At 38.4% G+C, this 20,982-nt stretch overlaps 1 non-coding gene across 1 annotated transcript; it reads right to left on the reverse strand.

Annotated features, from left to right (window-relative positions):
* Positions 1 to 19,829: 19,829 nt before the first annotated feature.
* On the reverse strand, positions 19,830 to 19,934 carry LOC116274365. Its single transcript, XR_004182991.1, has one exon. It is a non-coding gene; the product is annotated as a small nucleolar RNA U13 (small nucleolar RNA).
* Between the last annotated feature and the right edge of the window lie 1,048 nt (positions 19,935 to 20,982).

The raw sequence follows: 20,982 nt of genomic DNA on the forward strand, positions 1-20,982 counted from the left end.
ATGTCTGTTGGCCCCTACTGGGAGGTGTCTCTCAGTCAGGATACACGGGGGGCAGGGACCCACTTGAGGAGGCAGTCTGACCCTTAGCAGAGCTCGAACAGTGTGCTGGGAGGTCCTCTGCTCTCTTCAGAGCGGTCAGGCAGGGGCGTTTAAGTCTGCTGAAGCTGGGTCTGCAGCTGCCCCTTCCCCAGGCACTCCGTTCCAGGGAAATGAGAGTTTTATCTATAAGTCCCTGACTGGAGCTGCTGCCTTTTTTTCAGAGATGCCCAGCCCAGAGAGAATTCTGGCAGTCTGGCCACAACAACCTTGCTGAATGAACTTCAGTGGGTTTTGCCAAGTTTGAGCTTCCTGGCTGCTTTGTTTACACTTGAGTGTAAAACTGCCTACTAAAGTCTCAGCAATGGTGGACGCTCCTCCCCCTACCAAGCTCCAGTGTCCCAGGTTGATCTCAGACTGCTGCTGTGCTGGCAGCGAGAATTTCAAGCCAGTGGATCTTAGTTTGCTGGGCTCTGTGGGGATGAGTCTTGCTGAGCTAGATCACTTGGCTCCCTGACTTCAGCACCCCTTTCCAAGGGAGTGGAAGGTTCTGTCTCACTAGTGATTCAGGCACCACTGGGGTATGGAAAAAAAGAAAAAAAAGAAAAAAAGAAAAGAAAAAACTCTTGCAGCTAGCTTAGTGTCTGCCCAAATGGCTGCCCAGTTTTGTGTTGAAACCCAGGGCCCTGGTAGGGTAGGGAGCAGAGGGAATCTCCTAGTCTGTGGGTTACGAAGATCATGGGACAAGCGGAATATCTGGGCTGGAGTGTGCACGGTTCCTCAGGTTCAGTCCCTCACAGCTTCCCTTGGGTAGGGGAGAAAATTCCCTGACTCCTTGTTCTTCCCAGGTGAGGTGATATCCCACCCTGCTTCTGCTTGCCCTCTGGGGGCTGCACCCGCTGTTCAACTAGTCCCAGTGAGATGAACTGGGTACCTCAGTTGGAAATGCAGAAATGCAGAAATCACCTGCTTTCTGCATCGATCTCGCTGGGAGCTGCAGACCAGAGCTGTTTCTATTCAGCCATCTTGCCAGAAATTCTGTATTTTTTGTCTGTTCTCTTATTGGGCATTGGGTACAACCAGCTGGAAAAGCTATTTGTTGTGTTTCTCTAGGAACCCGTCTTCCTCTACAAAACTCCTAAAGAATAGAGAACTGTCTATATTTCTTCAAATCTTTAGCATCCAGGAAGTGCCTTGAATAAATCATCAAGTTTTAGGGCTAAAGGAATCTCAGAAATCATAATCTAATCCCTTTCATTTGATGGATCAAGAAGTTGAAGCCCAGAAAAAATGAGTGTGTTCCTGAATCTCTCAGCTGCCAGTTTGTTATCTGTTCAGGTATCCAGCAAGATGATTAGTTTTGTGGTTGATGATGATGAATTAGATTTCTATGACTTTATTAGAGAAAAATCTTCCTGTTAATGTAGTCTAATGGGTGACATTACTCTTTGCAGATTCAAGGATGAGTCTCATTTATTCATACTCTTTTTATTAATAACAAAAGGCTAAGTTAATGTACTTTGTTTTCCTCCCACAAGAAACCCCAGCAAATTCTACAAAATGTTTGAGCCCCAAAATGAACTCATGCATTCACTGTAATAGCAGTGCTGGCTGGATTAAGCATGTTTTTCTTTCTTCTTCTTCCCCTACCTTTTTAATTTTCTTGAGAACGTAGCATAGGTAGACAGCTCTCAGCTGGAGAATAAAATAAGAAACAATTTTTTCTTCCTAAGCCATGGCTGCCCTCAGTTTACACCACTTGTCTTTATAGGCCACCCTCTTATTTTCTATTCTCCCATAAATAATGGTTAAGTCCTTGATAGTGCCTTCAAATGTGGAGTAAAGAATGCAGGCCATGCAGAATGCAAATTATTTGCTCAACTGGGACACATGGGAATTTAGAGATGACAAATCCTTTACTAAGATCTCCATGCTTAGAATAGGTTGCAAACTCAATACATACAGAGGTCTCATAGGTAATGCAAATGAGTAAAATCATCTCAGTTGACACTAGGAACCTGGACAGTGAAAGCCCTAATATGATGATAGCTCCTTCTCAAATCCAGTCATTTGTTGCTATGAGGGAATTTGTACAAATTCTATCCAGTTGTCTGATTTTCCAAGTCAGTGCATAAATCTAGGTTTTTATGTGACGTGTATCAAATCTGAAATAATGAGCATAGGTTAAAGATTTTAAAACTCTATGCAAGCAAATAAACAAACAAAATACTATTGAAGACTGGCCTGAAGTTCTCTTAGCTTGCAATTTCTTGTTTCAAAAATTCTAGAAAATTTCTTCTAGTTATTAGATATGCAACTAATCCATCTATTATCAATAGTTTGGAGGTATTCTGTGTGTGTCAAATATTGTTTAGGATATTTAAGGGAATTTTTAGAAATTAAAGGCATGTTTTGGTGTGCAAAAATCTTTCGGTCTAGTTGGATAACATGAAATCACTTATGAAAACATAACTAACAAGTTACAGTGTAAATGCAAAGTGAGGGAGGCTACAAGTTAAATGAAGTCCCTAGACCCCACCCTTTGAGGCCAAGTTATACCTCACCTATGAGTTACATAATATGCTCTGCAAACGTGTACATCTCTCTGTAAGTCCGTTCAGCTCATTATAGTACAATTAAGAATTGAGAAACTGCTTGAATCTTTTAAAATTCAAAACTTTGAGATCATGACTGTCACAATTTATATTTTGACTTCCCACCCTTAGCACAGTGACTATACATGATAGTGTAAACTAAATGTTTGTTGAGTGAATCAATAGCAAATTGAATTTTATAGGAGTAATTGATCATTACAAATGATTCATTAATTGGGAAGGAAATGGTGCAAATGGTAAAGAAAAACTTTGTAGAGAAAGTAACATTTTAGTTGGATTTTGATGTGAGTGAATAGGATTCCATACATGAAGAATCCTATGGAGAACATTTTAGATGGGGAACATTACCAATGAGGTTATAAAGAGATTAAATAGACTGATTTGGAATATGGAATTCCACTTTTTTACTATAATTTTGTTTGAATATGGTTTTGAGGTGGTTCATATATTGCACCTCAATGTTATGTGTCCATACTTTTCAAAGTATTCCCATCCCAGTTGATTAACACATTTAGTAATACACCTGTCATCCTCCAGGGAGATGGAGCTGAAGAGGTGGGGTTGTGCTTTGTTGTAATGGTAAATTTTTCCTTTATCCATTCCGTTAATTGGGAGATGAATACTGAGCAAGGGGAAATATTTTATTAGCTAGAAGCAATTTTGAATTGCTTATGTCCCTCTTTATAGTGCTGATAGGGGATAATTTTTAGAGCTGGCTAATATGAAGAGCCAATAGCTTTTAGGGATTGGGCTTTATTCTTTCAAGCATTTCCCTATTCTCTGGTTAATAGGATGTGCTCAAGAAGCCCTAGTGGGGGAAATTTATCCCTCTGGGATGGTGCCTTCTCTACATAACATGCCCAACAAGGAATTGGGTTGAGAGAACTAGGATTGAGCTTTCTACAATTTTCTGGGTGCCTTTGTAACGTGAGAATCGCGTCCATAAAATTCTCTGTCCTTGAAATTTTCTTTACCTGTTCTCTGATATCACAGCCTTATTCTAGAAGCTTCTTGAAGTTCTTCATAGAGCAAAAGGATAGTTACATGTCAGAACCCAGATCACTGTTAGCTGTAGACTTTTTGTTAGAGACTATGACAAGAATATTTTAAGAATTCAAAAAAGGAAAATTATCAACAAGTCTAAAGGCTTATTTTTTTTACTGTAATTTTATTTATTCATGTGTATTCCAAGTGATCAATCATTCTGCCAAGCATCTTGTACTAAATGTGCTAACGAACTAGTGAATCAAATATTTTGAAAGTATGGACATGTATAACATTGATTTTCAATATTTGAATCACATCAACAATCTGCTCAAGGGAAACAACTTTATAAGGATGGATTTCCATATACCTTATTAGTAGTTGGCAGGAAGAACACTTGTGAAATTCATCACTAACTTATTTCCTTTAACTCTCCATATCGTCAATCCTCTAAGTCTTTAGTGACAATATTAGTAATAATGGAATTGTAATATTCATTATCTACTGAGCGCTAATGAAGCCGTTTTTTAGGCCTACATGAATTATTACCAAAAGTAATTCACAGGTTTCTCAGGTTATTTTGAGAAACAGATCATTGATACTAGTTGAATGCTGGTAGAAAGCAAACAAACAAGAAGAAGAAGAAGCAACAGTGAAGGGAAGAATTAAATGGAGAAGAGGGGCAAGGCAATGCACCGTAATGCAGAAAATGTATAAAGGATATGGAAAAATGAGCATTGAGTTCCAATATGCTCTAACTCTGAACTGGGTGAGTCTCAGCTTCCTCATCTCCCCACCAGGGACAACAATATCTATCTATCTCTAACAGGAATGTGAACAATTAAGTGGATACAAATATCTGGAAAGCACCCAGCCCAGAGTAGCCCAAGATAATTTGGTTCTCTTTGTCTTTCCGTGTCTCTTCATCCTCTGACTCTCTCTTTTTCCTTTCACTACCCATTGCTTTCTAAAAATAAAGAGATAAATCTGACTTATATGTGTAGAAATTGATGCATTTGATGTGTCAAATAACATATGGTTTCAAAAGAATGACAATGTTAACTCGGTAGACTGACAAGAATGGGCAGCCAGTTTTGTCTGACACCCAAGCTTTCTTATTTTCTGTCATAGGTGGAGAGAAAAATGACATTTGTGGAGTGCTTACTATGTACCAAGCACTGTGCTCATCTAATTTAAATCTCATAATAACGATATTAGTCCGTTTTCATGCTATTGAGAAGAAATCTCCAAGACTGGGTGTATCAGTCTGCTTTCATGCTGCTGACAAAGACATACCCGAGCCTGGGCAACTTACAAATGAAAGAGGTTTAATGAACTTACAGTTCCACGTGGCTGGGGAGGCCTCAGGATCCTGGCAGAAGGCAAGGAGGAACAAGTCACATCTTTCATGGATGACAGCAGGAAAAAGAGAGCCTGTGAAAGGAAACTCCCCTTTTTAAAACCATCTGATCTCATGAGACTTATTCACTATCACAAGAACAGCAAGGGAAAGATCTGACCCCATGATTCAATTACCTCCCACTGGGTCTCTCTCACAACATATGGGAATTCAATGTAAGATTTGGGTGGGGACAGAGCCAAACCATATCACTGGGTAATTTATTAATATAAAGAAAAGAGGTTTAATTAACTCAGTTCAGCATGGGTGGGAAGGCCTCAGGAAACTTACAATCATGGTGGAAAGAGAAGCAAACATGTCCTTCTTCACATGGTGGCAGCAAGGAGAAGTGCCAGGCAAAAGGGGGAATAGCCCCTTATAAAACCATCAGCTCTCATGAGAACTCACTCACTATCACCTGAGGGTAACTGTCACCATGATTAATTTACCACCCACTGGATCCCTTCCACAACACACAGGGATTATGAGAGCTACAATTCAAGATGTGATTTGCATAGGGACACCAAGCCTAGCCATAATTAATAACTCTGTAAGGTATCAGTGTCTTCATTTTGCAGATGAGAAACTGAAGTGAAGAAAGGTTATTAACTTGTCTGATATCACATGGGTAATGAATGCATCAACTGTTATTTAGACCATGTTGGCTATTACTACTAAATCATGCTGTCTGTCTCCATGGTTCTTAGCTGGTGAGAGAAGCACATCTCAATCATCTGTGGAAGCATATGACTGGTTTGAAAAATTTCCCCCAGTAATTCTGATGGGCCCTTCTTTGGGTGGGAAACTTGACTTGGGATCCCTGAGAGTCTCTGTTGGCTCTCCTTTCTAGCCTGGGGAGGGAGAAATACTAACTCTACTCAGTGATCATCAAAACAACCTGCAAATCTGAAGCAACATTATTTCTTTCTTAATGGATTTTGAGTCCTTTGTGGATATTTTCTGCATAGTGTTTACCAAAGCAAATGCTTTAAAGAACCAAAACTTGAGTATAGTATCTTTAGGATCTATTTTAGAATAACAAAAAAAATTTAAAATAGGGAACAATGTTTACAGTTTTTTAAAGGCAAGAGAAACCTTTTTCTTATAGCTTGGCAGAAGAGATGAGGAGGTAATCATGGGCACTGGTGCTGTTGTTTACTAGCTGAGGTGCCAAAGATACCCATCTGTCAAGAAAATGTGTAGGATGTTGATCAAGCCTGGAGCCTCTGACACTGAACAACCCGCTGGGGACTAAAGATGCCACTCCAATGAGAGAGTGCCTGCCTGATGGTGCACTGCGTCTGTGAGGAGGAATTTCCATCCATCTTCCCACTGAAAAATAGGGCTTTTATTACAGCTGAGAAAAGGGCACGAGAAAATTGCCTTGATCTTCAAAACAGGAGATGCAACCTGAGTGTTACATACCTCAGAAACTCTTTTCAAAAGATCATTTCATTTCGGACTTTGACAAACCAAAGCAACTGGCATTTTAAATACAATGAAAATAGTCACCTTTCACCCCAGTCACTATTGAGGGTAGGTCTAAAAAGGCAGATATTTGAATAGAGCAAAGATATGGCTTCAGGCTTCCATGACCTGTATCTTCTCCTTTTTTTCTCCCTCATCAATGCTGTAAGTTGTCGAGAGAGAGAGAGAGAGAGAGAGAGAGAGAGAGAGAGAAGAGAAGAGAGAGAGAGAGAGAGAGAGAGGTGAGAGAGAGAGAGAGACAGAGAGAGAGAGAGAGCGCACCACCTACTAATAAGTATGTAATTGTTGAGTAATTACATTCTTTTGTTGGTCGATATTAGACATTGGGAAAAAAACTTGGACTTGGGCTGTAAGGATACCAACTTCCCAGGATCTCATGAATTGACATTTTCAGTGCACCTGGGGAGGTGTCACACCATGCCCAGAGCCTAGAGAAAATGACAGGGACATGAGCATCACCTGGAGACAAGATCTTCCTTGTGGGGTGAAGGTAACATTGTTTTAGATTTGTTCTTCCTCTCTACCCTATGTTAGAAGCAAAAACACTTTATTTGTTTTGCATATATATTGTCATGGTGATAGAGGTGAAAATGCAAGATGAGCAGAGTTTGAGAAAATAAGGCAAAAGGTTTTATCTCTCTACAACTTTGTCTGAAAGTACTCTTTTTTGTTTAGCTTAAGACATGGGATTACTTATGGCTATGTTGCTGGTAGGCATCTTAGGAACCAGACAGTAGGGAATCCTAATCAATCACTGGTCTATGATTCCAGAATGGCTAAAGCTTCCAAGGACAGTGGCTGGGGTAGTCTCTGGAGCTTAAGAACATAGACAAGGCAGTTACTTGGTGTCTGCTGGGTGGAACAAGTAGCAGTAATTAAACTCTTTCCTTTTCAGCTAATTTCTTTGATATTATGGGATTGTGTAATTATTCTCAGTATTCTCCCCTGCTCCCACCTGCTCCACGGCCTTTTCCTGATGTTCTTAGGGAGGCACTATGATGATCGCCTGAAAGGTTTGCTTCTAGAGTGCATCAAGTTTGTGTAAACTGTTCCTCTACCTGCTCACTGCCTCTCCCCCTTTACCTGGTTAACTCCTATTCATGCTTTGGATCTCATTTCAAATGTCATTTCTCCAAGAAAGCCTTCTTGGACATCTCTTCTACCTGGCCCTGCATTTTTCCTTCAGAGCACTTATAATTAGTAATTACAATTTGTTTGAAAAAATGCAATCTCCCCCTGAAGAATATAGGCTCCATGAGGGCAAAGACTGCTCCTGTTTTGTGGACAGTGCACACTGTAAGCCACCCAGTGCCTACAGCAGTGTCTGCCACATGGATTCTAGAATATTTATGGAAGGAGTCAGTGAAGTGCTGCATTACACTTATTGACCAGTGTTCACCAAATGCTTCACAGCAAGCCTTGTGTTGTGTTCTTGGCAATGTAGGGGATATAAAAGATGTAGAAGCATGGATCGTGTTCCCAAAGAGCTTACAACTGGTTAGGGAAAGACCGTTCTTCAGAAGAGCAATCTTATTCTTTTTAAAAGTACATTGATGTGTTAAGCACATTGCTTCAAAAATAGTAAGTAGTAATAGAATAATATTAATGTTTTGCAATAGAAGTGTAATAAGAACAAAATTTACATTATATGTGTAGACAAATTTCTATGGCTTATGGGTATGTTTATTTTTTCATATCCTACTACCTTCTTTCTAGTTCTTGTGAACACAACTGTATGATCTTCTTCCTCTCTTGTTCTACCACCATCACTTCTTTGCATTTATTTTGGTCTTGTCTTAGTCCCTTTGTGTTGTGATAAAGGAATACTTGAGGTTGGATAATTTATAAAGAAAATAGTTTATTTGGCTCATGTATCTGCAGGTTGTTCAAGAAGCATGGCGTCAGCATCTACTTCTGGTGAGGGTCTCAGGAATCTTCCATTCATGGTGTAGGGTGAAGGGGAGCATCACATGGTGAGAGAGGAAGGAAGACAGAGAGGGGAGGGAGGTGCTACATTCTTTTCAATAATCGGTTCTTGTGAGAACCGATCCAGTGAGAGCTCACTCATTCCTGGGAGGACAGCACCAAGCCATTCATGAGGGATTCACTCCCATGACCCAAACACCTCTCTCCAGGCCCACCTCCAACACTGGGGACTACATTTCAATGTGGACTTGATGGGGTGCCATGGAAACCCTATCCAAACCACAGAAGGCCTCACTGCGCACTGTTGTGACTGGTGATTTGAAAAGCTGTTTGACAATATATACCATGATAAATCCAGACAGTTTAGAAAGACAACTATTTATAGGTAGAGGTCTCATTCTTATGTGGGATATAAAATAGTTGATCTAATAGAAGTAGAGAGTAGAATAGCAGTTACCAGAGGATGGGGAGAAATTGGTCAATGGGTGAAAGTTACGCTTAGATAGGAGGAATAAGTTCTGGTATTCCATTGCACAGTAGGGTGACTATAGGCAACAATGAATATTGTGTACTTCGAAATAGCTAGAAGAGGCTGGGCAAGGTGGCTCATGCCTGTAATCCCAGCACTTTAGGAGGCTGAGTCTAGCGGATCACCTGAGGTCAGGAGTTCAAGACCAGCCTGGACAACTTGGCGAAACCCGGTCTCTACTGTTCAGCATAGTGGCAGGCACCTATAATCCTAGCTACTTGGGAGGCTGAAACAGGAGGATTGGTTGAACCTAGGAGGTGAAGGCTGCAGTGAGTCGAGATTGCACGACTGCACTCCAGCCTGTGCAACAGAATGAGACTCCCTCTCAAAAACAACAACAACAACAACAGCAACATCAACAACAACAAAATAGCTAGAAGAAAGAATTTTGAATATTCTCATCACAAAAAAATGGCAAATGTTTGAAGTGATGGATATGCCAGTTACCATAATTTGATCATTATACAATGTATATGTGTATCAAAACATCATACTGTACTCCATAGACATATAGTGATTTCAATGAAACAGAAAATAAAACTTAGAAAAGGTAGAAGGAAATAAAGGAGAAATTTGTTAAAACCTTTAAAAAGAGATTGACTTTCTATGCTCTAAAGTGAGAGAAGAAACGATAAGAAACAAACCTATAGATTTTAGTTGAGAAAATCTTTAGTTCCTTTATCAGCAAAGTGTTAAGTATAGCTGGCACAGAGTAAATATATCAAAATGTTATTTATTATTATTGTTTTATAATTGTGTTGTAACCATTATAAAGGACATAGCCAAAGTAAAACAATAAAAAGAACCTAGAGAAACTTCTTTAAAACAGAAAATACAGAAAAGTATACAGTTAATAGTTTTTTCTTAATTTTAAAATATTAATGACAATAAAGATATATATATTCAAGGTGATTAATGTGATAATTTGATATATGTATACATTGTGTAATGATTATAAAAATCAAATTAATATACATGTCCATACCATCCGTACTGTACATCAGATTCCCGAACTTCATCTTGTAACTGTGTTAGTGTCCTTTGACCAAAATCTCCCTATTTCCCCCAATGCTAAGCTCCTGGCAACCCATTGTTCTACTCTCTGTTTCTGTAAGTTTGACTTTTTTAGATTTCACATATAGGTGAGATCATACAGTATTTGTTCTTCTGTGCCTGGCTTATTTCGCTTAGCATAATGTCCTACAGATTCGTCTATGTAGCCACAAATGGCAGGATTTCTTGCTTTTCATGACTGACTAATATTCAGAGTGTGTGTGTGTGTGTGTGTGTGTGTATATGTGTGTATAATATGTACATCTGGCATTTTCTTGATCTAGTCATCTGTCCATGGACACATAGACTGTTTCCTTACTTCAGCTATTGTAAACAATGCTGCAGTAAACATGGAGGTGTCAGTATCTCTTTGAGCTACAGATTCCATTTCCTGTGGGTATATATCCAGAAGTGGGATTGCTAGAGTATATAGGAGTGTTATTTTTAAGTTTTTGAGGAATCTCCATACTGTTTTCCATTCTGCTGTATGATGTCAATGGTTTTATTAAAGAGTTCATGCTCTTAATAATTTGACAAAAGTCCCTATATACCTAATGTTCAAAAGAACAAATCCTAGAAAATATACATATAGAAAAAATATTCCATCTCCCTAGGTTCGAATGTTAAGTTTAGTGAATAGGATCATACAAGTAATAAAATCATGTAAGTTGCAAAGGGATTCAGTAGTATACATGAACGATACACTATGCTAAGAAATCATCACCTAAAACATTGAAAACCCATATGCTCAGAGAATTTCACCAGAGCATTGCTTTTCATATTAGTGAAAAACCAGCATCCACTTACAATTTAACAACAGAGAAACGGTTGAAGTATTTTTTATTTATGTGCCCAATATTACAAAACTATGAAAAAGGTCAGGTACACAATTTTAAGCAATGGTATATACAGATGAGATTAGCTTTGGAGGCAACATGGCAGTATTTATCATAATTTCAAGTGTCCCCTGACCCACTGCTTTCACTTCTGGGTATCTGTTTAATATAGCACGTGCACAAAGACACATGTACAACATACACACTGCTTGTGAGGGTTTTGATTTTAGAGCAAAAAGCAGAAATAACCTAAATATCGGAGTGTGGTTGAATTGAGTTTGGAATTTTAGTGTGATGGAATGTTATATAGGCAATCAAAAGAATGATGTTCCAGCATGGAAAAATTTCTAAATTATACTGTTAAGTTTAAAAAATCAAATTGCTAAATAATATGTATGATATGACCTATTTTTATAAAGACAGTACAAGCTATATATGCGTAATTCAAACACATGGCTATGTATAAATCCATAGAGTAAATTTGAGAACAACATGCACCAAGATGCTTCCAGATCTGGCCTCTGGGAAGGTAGAAGGTTTGGGAATGAGAGATGAGAAATGATGGAAATTTTCATTTATCACTCGTTAGGCGCTTCTGAATTTGTTTAAAACAAAGAGCTTAAAATAATGTATTTATTTCATAATGTTAAAATAATGTAAGAACAAAAACAAAGAAAAAGAAACTATGGTTATTTTACTACATGAGATTAAGGGCATTGTTTTTCTTTTTGTTTTCTTTCACAACTATTAGAAGGTTAGACTCTTTTCGTCTTTAAAATTCAGAAAGAAAGTTTTTATTAGGTACAACTTTTCCCTTCAGACAATGGCTTGCAACCTCAGTTTTATAACATGCAGTGGGAAGAGGATGGGAGGAAGACTTTGGTTATCCCAGCTGGGATTATAAAATTCCTCTCAACCGGAATAGTTTCAATTTACATAAAATGAAAGTTCACATAATTTTAAACGTTCTTATCCTCTCCTTACTTTTTCTGGTTGGGGTAGAGAGGTTGGGGTAGAGCAGTTGTCACATAACAAGCAATAGGGATTTTTAATTCTCTAAAGGCTGGAGATCACTGCTTTAAGAACTAACCATCTAAGATAGATGACATGTGACACAGTTATAAAAAAAGACAAGCAGACAACTGTACAACTATTGAAAAAATGAAGTATTTACATTATGCATGAATAATATATCTTTGTGCACATCTCCTGGGTGAACTTGTCAAGTTTTCTTTCTCCCCTCTGCTTTGGTGTTTATTTTCAAACCATTTCTATCCTGGAAAATGTTTTTGTATTACTTTGGACCCTCTGGAAATGGCTATGACATACACTTTTCCCTATCCAGTGTTTGTAAGGCTTCCTTTCCCCATAATTTTCACTTTCTGATTTGTTAGTTTAATTTAAGCTAGATGCTGACTGAATAAGGATGATTCCATCTACCTTAATGTTCTTTGTGTCATCCTTACCACATTCTGGCATCTAATGATTAAATAATTTACCACCACTACAGGAAATATTTTCTGAAACCTCACATATAAACTGGTTTAAACACCCTCCTCAGGAAAACCTAAATGGTTGAATTCACTCCTAACAATATTATTTTCAAAATAACAACAGCAACAACAATAACACTCAGAAACAGTAATGTTTATTTCAGGTAATGAAATTAACGGTGATTCTCTCTTTTCTTTTCACCACTATTAACACCATGTGGTTAGACTCCTACATGTTTAAAATTCAGAGAGAAAGATCCAGAAATAAAACAATCAGCAGTTACTTGCTTTAAAAATAATAGTTGCAGACTGGGTCAACCCCCAGAGCCTTTCTTCATGCTTTTCTTTTGTATTGTAGAAACTGCCTTAGATTTGTGTGCTGCATGTGTTTTTCCGTGTTACTGTTTCTCACACTGTGTGGAAATTCCAGCAAGGGTTTTAATAATTCAACATAAAGGAAGAACAGTATTATAGTTGAAAATTAGCCTGAGAAAGGCGAATGTAACCTTTTTATACAAGAAAAATAAAGGGTGAGAAGGAGCCAAATTAGCTGAATAAAGAACTGCATAATGACGTGATACACAAATAAGAATGTCATATAAATTGGAAACTAGAGCGTGCACTGAAGAAAAATGTGGAGACAATCACTTTTAAGTGTAAAATCGGAAGAGTTAAGGCAAGAAACAAGATGCTACCAGCAAGATATTAAAGAGCAATAATGTTTCAGAGGCTTAATCTCTTCATGTCTCTTTTAAGCTCAGGTACGTAGCAGGCTCCCAAAGGTGCCTGAGCCTAAGTAGACTGTTCAGGATTGTTCTTCCTTGCCACCATGGTTGGTCAATGGAAGTGGATGGTTCACTTAGAGGACCCATGTGCTGGAGACCCAGCCTTTGTTCTGATTCTGGTTGCTTCGGCACCTAACTTGAACATTTGCAGAAGCACCAGTACTTAAAGCCAGGAGCTTGGCATCTCTCCGTGGAGGCTGAACCAGATCCTGGGCAGTGGTGAGCCTTTCAAATCTTATCTTTGGCTCCTGGGTGAGTAAAAATCCTATCTTTTCCCAAAGGCTGACCTTGGCATAGAGCTCACCTCCTCCCTTTCTCCCAATTGTCCTTTGGGATGGAGTGGGGTTATATCATAGGTGAGTTTCATAGTTGGAATGTCAGGCTCAGCCATTGTTTTGCATTTTTCTATGGTAGACATTTCCTGTCTTACCCTCAAAAGTCCAGTTTTTATCTTTTTTCTTCTTTCTTCCTCTTTTTAAAAAATAAGTCCACAGAAAAGGATCTGATACACTTAATAACTCTAAAGTAAAGTGCTGATAAGGTTTGAATTGTGACCCAACTTTCTGGTATGCTTGCAACTGGCTTGAAAGCAAAGTGGGTAAGGGATGTCTAACTGAGGAATTTTAGCAGCTAGTGGTCTAGTGATTACAAAACTAGTCACCCCAAATCACTGTTGTAAACAGCGATTTCCCTACTTACAAACCATAAGCCTGTAAAGACTATATTTATCAAAATGAATTCATCAAGTGATTTCCCCCATAATGATCTTATGAGTTGATATAATTTGAGTCAAAAGCAAAGAAACTTAATATAGAATGTGTAGTTTTATGCTGGACAAAAGTATAATTTGTTTTATTAATATTGGCTCTTAATCCACAGTTTAAACATTAGCTCAAGACAACATGATTTTTCATCCACGATACTACAGAATCTCCTAATTATTCTCTCTGTTTCCACACTTGCACTTTGCTTTCTGACCCTCTACTCTTTATAGAGTGACAGGCTCAAAGCGTAATTCATGCCACATCACTTCTCACTTAAAATCCTCCAATGGCTTCCCAGTCCAGTTAAGATAAGACCCAGGCTGGGCGCTGTGGCTCACACCTGTAATCCCAGCACTTTGGGAGGCCGAGGAAGGCGGATAACCTAAGGTCAGGAGTTCGAGACCAGCCTGGCCAACATGGCAAAACCCTGTCTCTACTAAAAAATACAAAAATTAACCGAGTGTGGTGGCGTGCGCCTATACTCCTAGCTACCGAGGAGGCTAAGGCAAGGGAATTGCTGGAACCCGGGAGGCAGAGACTGTATGAGCGAAGATGGGGGGCCACTGCACTCCAACCTGGGCAACAAAGCAAGACTCCGTCTCAAATAAAAATAAAAATAAAAGAGATAAAACCCAAACATCTTTCCAAAGCAGATCTGAGTGATTTGTCTACAAATATCCTCACTGATTTTATCTTCTCTTATTCCCCACCTCATTCTCTGAATTCTAGCCATGATTTTCTTTATTCTTATTTTTTGTTTTCTATCTTAAAGCCCTTGTTCCAGTTGTCCGTTGTCCATTCTGCCTGGAATTCACTTCCCTAAGATCTTCATGTGACTATCTTCTTTTTAGAACATATGTTTCAGTGCCATGTCCCTTTCTCAGAGAGGCTGTTTCTGACCCAAGCTCCCTCAACCCTCATATTCTCCTGCTCACCCAATCTCATCGTTCATTTTATATTTCAGTTATTAGCTCTGTCTGGAATCATCTCATTCACTTGTTTATTTATTGTCTCTTTCCACCAGACCACATGTTTCATGAGAGCAGAGACCTTGTCTTTGGTGGCTATTGTTTCAATCCCAGAGTCTGGAACAATGTGTGCCGCTTAGTTGGTGCTTAGTAAATATTTGCTGAATATTTGAGGAAAAATACTAGAAACAGTGTCAGTTTAATTTGTACACCCATGAAGTATTAAAGCAAGTCACCAGATATCATTTATAAGCAACTGGAAAAACACAGAGCAGTGTCTGGAAGCAAGGTGTTTTAGTAAAATATTTAGCCCAAAGAAAACAAAGGGGATTTATTTTGGACAGTCCAAAAGTGAATGCACTTAAATCATGGCTGGTTGGATTGGGTTTGTCATCAAGTAGCAAAATGAACATCAGTCATATTGGAGGTTTTAGTGTGCTTTGTTCTCTTCTATTAAAACAGCACTATTTTTAAATGACTTGAAGCTTGCAGTTCTGTTACAATGACTCGTCAACTTGAAAAATGTGTTTCTTCAGGGTGGGAAGAGAATTTTAATTCATAATTCACTTATTGCAATGTTTATTTATTAAAACAAAGACATAATCTCTTATACTCTTTTTCATGACATTATGCCTTTTGCCTCTTCTATGTATTATACTTTATATATGTGCACACATATAAATAAGAAATTACAAAATGCAGTTTACGTTAGCAGAAAGAGCTTTTTTTTTTTTAAATATGTCCTTGTGTAGAGTGGAACATGCTGTCTTATATTTCATTGTAATTTGGCTTGCCATTTTAAGGCATAGAGAGAGTATGAACACAAAGAGCATATACTTTTCTGCCTCTCTATTTATGGCTCCAAACAAGAATTTCGTCGAGTTCACATTTGAAAATATAACTTAAGCAAAGCAGGGACAAAAGCTCACAGAGATCTCTGAATTAATTGAATTACTCAGTTTCATACACATCCAATAAAACAACAGATTCCCTTTAGAGTAGAAGGTATAATCTATGCATTTACCTCTGTGTACTACCCTTCTTACCAAGGTTCTGTTACACTACTGCAATCATTAAGCCTGTGTACAAACCACCGAATTAAACAAAGAGGCTATTTTTACAGAAGGGGATGAGAGGCAAGGCAAAACATTTTTTTAAATAAAAAATAATTTTTCCTCAAAGCCCGGAACAGTAGCAGAAGGCTTTAAGAACATAAACATAACCAATCTGTCTATTCCAGGGGATAAAGGCTATGTTTCTTAAACATAAAAGAACAAAATTTCTAAGTAGCAAGCAAGTTGGAAGCATTTGCATAATGTATTCTATTTACATAAATTATGTTGCTTATAGCACTCATCTGATAAGACTTGGCAAAGGTGGAGGCAGAAGTTGAAGTGGAATGAAAAGAAGGGTGAATGTGTAGTTCTAGGATTCCTTTTATCCCTTTATGGCCTTTTCCCATTCTTTGAAGTCTTTGTTTATTTAGGGGTTAACATGTACATTTGCCCCAAACTTCATAACCATGAGTGTCAGGAAGAATTAGATTTGGTCATTGCTGCACGCTACCCCTACCCTGTTCTGTTCTCTTTTATGAAGGTAAAAATGAGTGCATCTGTCAACTACTGGAGCATGTTAACTCATGTATGTTGGGATTTGACAGCCACTGACTGTGAATTTTCTCACCATAACAACCAAATGAAAATGTCAGCAATGAATCTTTCTGCTAAGTGCCAGATTTTCTTTCTCATATGCACCATTTCCCTTTGACCAAATACAAAATTTCAGTGTTTTACATAGCTCCAGCCAAGAGCTTATTTCTAATGGTGTAACATGAGAGCTGACAATGCACAGTCTCTACAAGAATGGGTAAGTACTATGTACTTTAGTTAGAACTTTAAATATATCTTTATTGGAATCTCGAGAGACATTGTGGCTTCATAGATATCTGGATACAGAGAACTTATGCATCTAAGTGGGCTATACTTTAAGATTTTTTGCCTTTCTACTCCAGTTCTCTGGAACCAGTGAGGCTTCATCTGAGGGAAAGAGGTGAATGTTGGAAGGAGCTAGCTGTTCACATTCTGCTTTTTCCTACTAATTCGAGGTCTTTGATCTGATGAGAATTTGGCATAACATTATTTACTCCTCAAGTTCTAGCTTTCTGGAATTTCATAAGCATTGACAAACTATTTCATCCACAGTGAGTTTGGGCTTTGCAAATGTGTAAACCTTTGGCCATGCTTATGGGATTCATTAGGAATGTTTTTGGCTGCAGCTAACAGCTTATCCAACGAAAGGTATCTTAAGCAAATAAGAATTTATTTTTGCAACATAACAAAAAGTCTAGGATTATACAGTTCTGGCATTTTTTGGCTGCCTAGTGGTGGAAACTTAGTGTTTTTTTTTTCTTTTTTTTCTTTTTTCTTTTTTCTCTTTTTCCACTCTAACATGATTAATGTGGTGGCTTTAATTCCCTTGCTCGTTGTTTCATGATTGCAAGATGGCTGCCACCGTATCATACATAGAGATTTCATTTGATGCAGTAAGAAGGGAAAATGGGAAAAATGAGCCAGGCCAGGAGCATTTGCTCTTTTATCAGGAAAAATAACCAATTTATCCCACCTTGCCTCACCCAAATTGTCCCCACCCTTGCTCTCAGCCACTTTTCTTTCAAGGTTTTTGATCATTTTTGCCTGGGTTTTGTTGGCCAGAATTGTATAAAATGATCACTCCCATCTGCAAGTGAGGCCAAAGACGTGAGTATTTGGCTTTTACAGGCATCTAATGAAGGGAAATCAAGGGAAAAATGTACCAAGTGAGTCAAACAATAAGGTTGCCGCAATGACCAAGGAATTATAATACTCAGAACAGATGAACATTATCTTGCATTCAAAGTCAGGAACTGACGTTCTTCTGAGTATTTCAGGGCCAGTCTGACTTGTCCCTAATTCCTACTTGCCTCTTAGGAAGAGTGTACATCGATCCTCTGTTTCCTTCTCAGAAGGATGGCTGAAGTTCTTGACAGATTACTTTCTTCAGGAAGCTGCAATGTGATCCTAAATACACCTTAGCAAAAAATATATGGGATGCAGTTTTTAGTAGAAGAAAGGAAACGTTGCTTTCACTATTTAAGCAAGTTTTGGTGTCACAGTTTTGGAGTCAGTTAAGATCTCGGAGAAAGAATGTTTGCCTGTCTGTAAACTACCTTAAGTTATTAACTTATCAACACAACTCCCCATCATTTCTCCTCCCTCCTGCAGAACACATATTCAAATCCTTAGGGTAGAAACTCTTGAAAACATTTATTCAGCTCCCCTCATCTAAGTTTCACCCTATGGTATATTGCATTGTTCCTAGTAGAATCTTCCCAACTTGTGCAGCAAAGAGAAAGCAATGCATCTTATAGTGAAAAGACAAATTCTTCTCGCTCTTCCTTGGCATGAAGCAGGCGGCTGCAAAGTAAAAGTACCTGGCAGGATTCCCAGAGACAGGGCTTGGGCCATGGGTTGGGCAGAGGAGAAGTTGCCATCTCATTATTTCATTGTCATGTGGTTGCTGGGCACACTAGCTGACATGCAGAATCAAAGTAAAAATTACCACTGATACTAATGGCAGTGAGTCTGTTCAGTCCTTCACCATTTTCCAGGGACAGTCACCTCAATTTAGTGGACCTGTTTCCAGCTGCATTAACCCCCTAGGAAGATGACTGGAATATGCTTCCCAAATTGGTGATGCTGGGTGATTTGTTGTAATAATGGTTTCAGGGCAAGATGAATTAATCACTGTCACTTGAGGGAAGAAGAAGAAAGTGTATTCAAAAGCATCACCATATATTGCCAGCAGGGGGAAAAAAAAGACTTAAAACCAGAAAAACAAAATAGTCTTTTAGCCCTTTTAAAAGAGAAAACATGACAAACTTACACCTCAGGGAACCCTAACACAGAAATATCAGAGAAGTGAATAATTCACTCGTCATGATGTTTGTCAATAGGAAGTCAATTATTAGGCCACTAGTGTTTGTGTTTGCTAGTCTCAGTACCCTCTCCTCATTTCTCTCTCCTTTACAATCTTTCTTTTTATTAGGACTACTGATTGTTTGGGGACATCTGAAATTACTCAGGATTGTGGTGACCAGTTGAACAGAGATAAGCCAAGAGCAGGCAGTGATTTATATCCCTGCAGGTGAGATCTGGGTGCTGTCGAAAGGTTTGTTACATCCTCTAATATTCTTTCACATAATTACACTACCAGCAGATATGATCACACGTTCTTGCCTTGGTGTGTCACTCTATACTCAAGTGTTATCATATCATACAGGGACATTAAAAGAAGAGTTTGATTATACTCTGAGCAACTTATTGTGTGTACACATGTGTATACACTTGTTATTCTATGTGCATAATTACCTCATTAACAGCAACAACGAAAACCTTAAAATGTGTGAGTATATAGGACCATAATATAAAGAGTGAAAAAAAATGAAATCAGAATGAAGAGAAAAAGAAAGTAGAAAAATAAAACCCTAGAAAATGGTAGTATATATAATAAACGGTCTGAAATATAAATTATTCACTTGAGGTAGGCTGCAAATTTGGCTCTGAGCTTTCTAGCAGTCAAATAAAAGAGATGAACTTGATATTATTCTGAACTCTCTGTAAGGGAAACAAAACAATTGCTGAAAAGAAGCAAAAAACTCTGTCTCATTTTGAAATCTGAGATAATTTTTTCCTATTCCAAAAAATTTCGTTTCATAGGTGTTCTATGTTAAAAAATGTGCTACTGATATAGAAAGTAGGTAGTGCTACAAAAAACAAACAATAAACACATCAACCCAGATTTATCCCTTTCTTTGAAATATTAAATTGTTATCAATTGGATGGTTACTTAAGGCTCTGGACAGTGAAATAAACATCACTGAAAGGAGAGCTTCCCATCAATACTTACATGTTTTCATATCAGATGGGTAATGTGCTTATACTGTAACATGGTTTGAGGGAGGCACATCTCACACATGAGCATAAAAACCCAATCGTTACACTTTACACATTACAAAAGAATTTTCTCACCAATACTTTTAAGAAAGATTAGATGGCATAAATACTGTCAGTATGTTTTTTAATTTTAGAGAATAAGGATGATTCAGGAGCTGAGCTGAGTCATTGAAAAACGTTGAAAGAGAGAACACATGAGAGCCGAAGAGAATCTAGCAATCTGAATGTCCTCCACTCTCTAAAAGATGTTCAGATGACTACCAGAGAGTTGCCACTGGTTGTGCTCTGACCACTCAGTCGCCAGACAGAACTTGTAGCCAGGAGCACCTGCTTACTACAAGGTATTTGACCATGGTCTATGGACAAGAGGCTAGTTGATAACTGTTGCTATAATGGGTCCTCCTGCACTTAGAGTTCAGGCATGTCTACAGCTTTTGGCCCAGAAAGGACAATCCATAATTCTGTCACTGGGAATGCTTCCCAGGATTTGAGTAAACTACCAGTGTCTATCACTCTTTGGCAATTCATACTTATTTTCTTTGTTGGAGGAATACAGTGGTCTTTCCATGTTTTCTCATGTGAAACTTTGAGTTGAATGTTTGGATCTTCTCCCATGTTTAGCATCATCACAACCTAGTAGATAAGTTAAACACACCACTAAATAACAAAGACTAGAATGTACTAAAGCCTTAAAAAACTTTGACTTTAATTGTTTGACATAAAGTGAGTAGGAACGACCCATAAAATGGGCAGAGTTCAAGAGACAAGACAACAAGTCAAATGGGTAGAACCATATATATATGTGTATATATACATGCATGTATATAATGTATTAGTCTGTTCTCACACTGCAGTGAGGAACTGCTGAGACTGGGTAATTTATAAAGAAAAGAAGTTTTCGTGGGGCGGAGCAAGATGGCCGAATAGAAACAGCTCCAGTCTCCAGCTCTCAGCGCGAGCGACACAGAAGACAGGTGATTTCTGCATTATCAACTGAGGTGCTGGGTTCATCTCACTGGGGAGTGCGGGACAATCAGTGCTGGTCAGCAGTTGCACCCCTTCCAGCCAGAGCTGAAGCAGGGCGAGGCATCCCCTCACTTGGGAAGTGCAAGGGG

This window comes from Papio anubis, chromosome 3 (assembly GCF_008728515.1).
Source record: "Papio anubis isolate 15944 chromosome 3, Panubis1.0, whole genome shotgun sequence".
NCBI classification, from domain to species: Eukaryota; Metazoa; Chordata; class Mammalia; order Primates; family Cercopithecidae; genus Papio; species Papio anubis.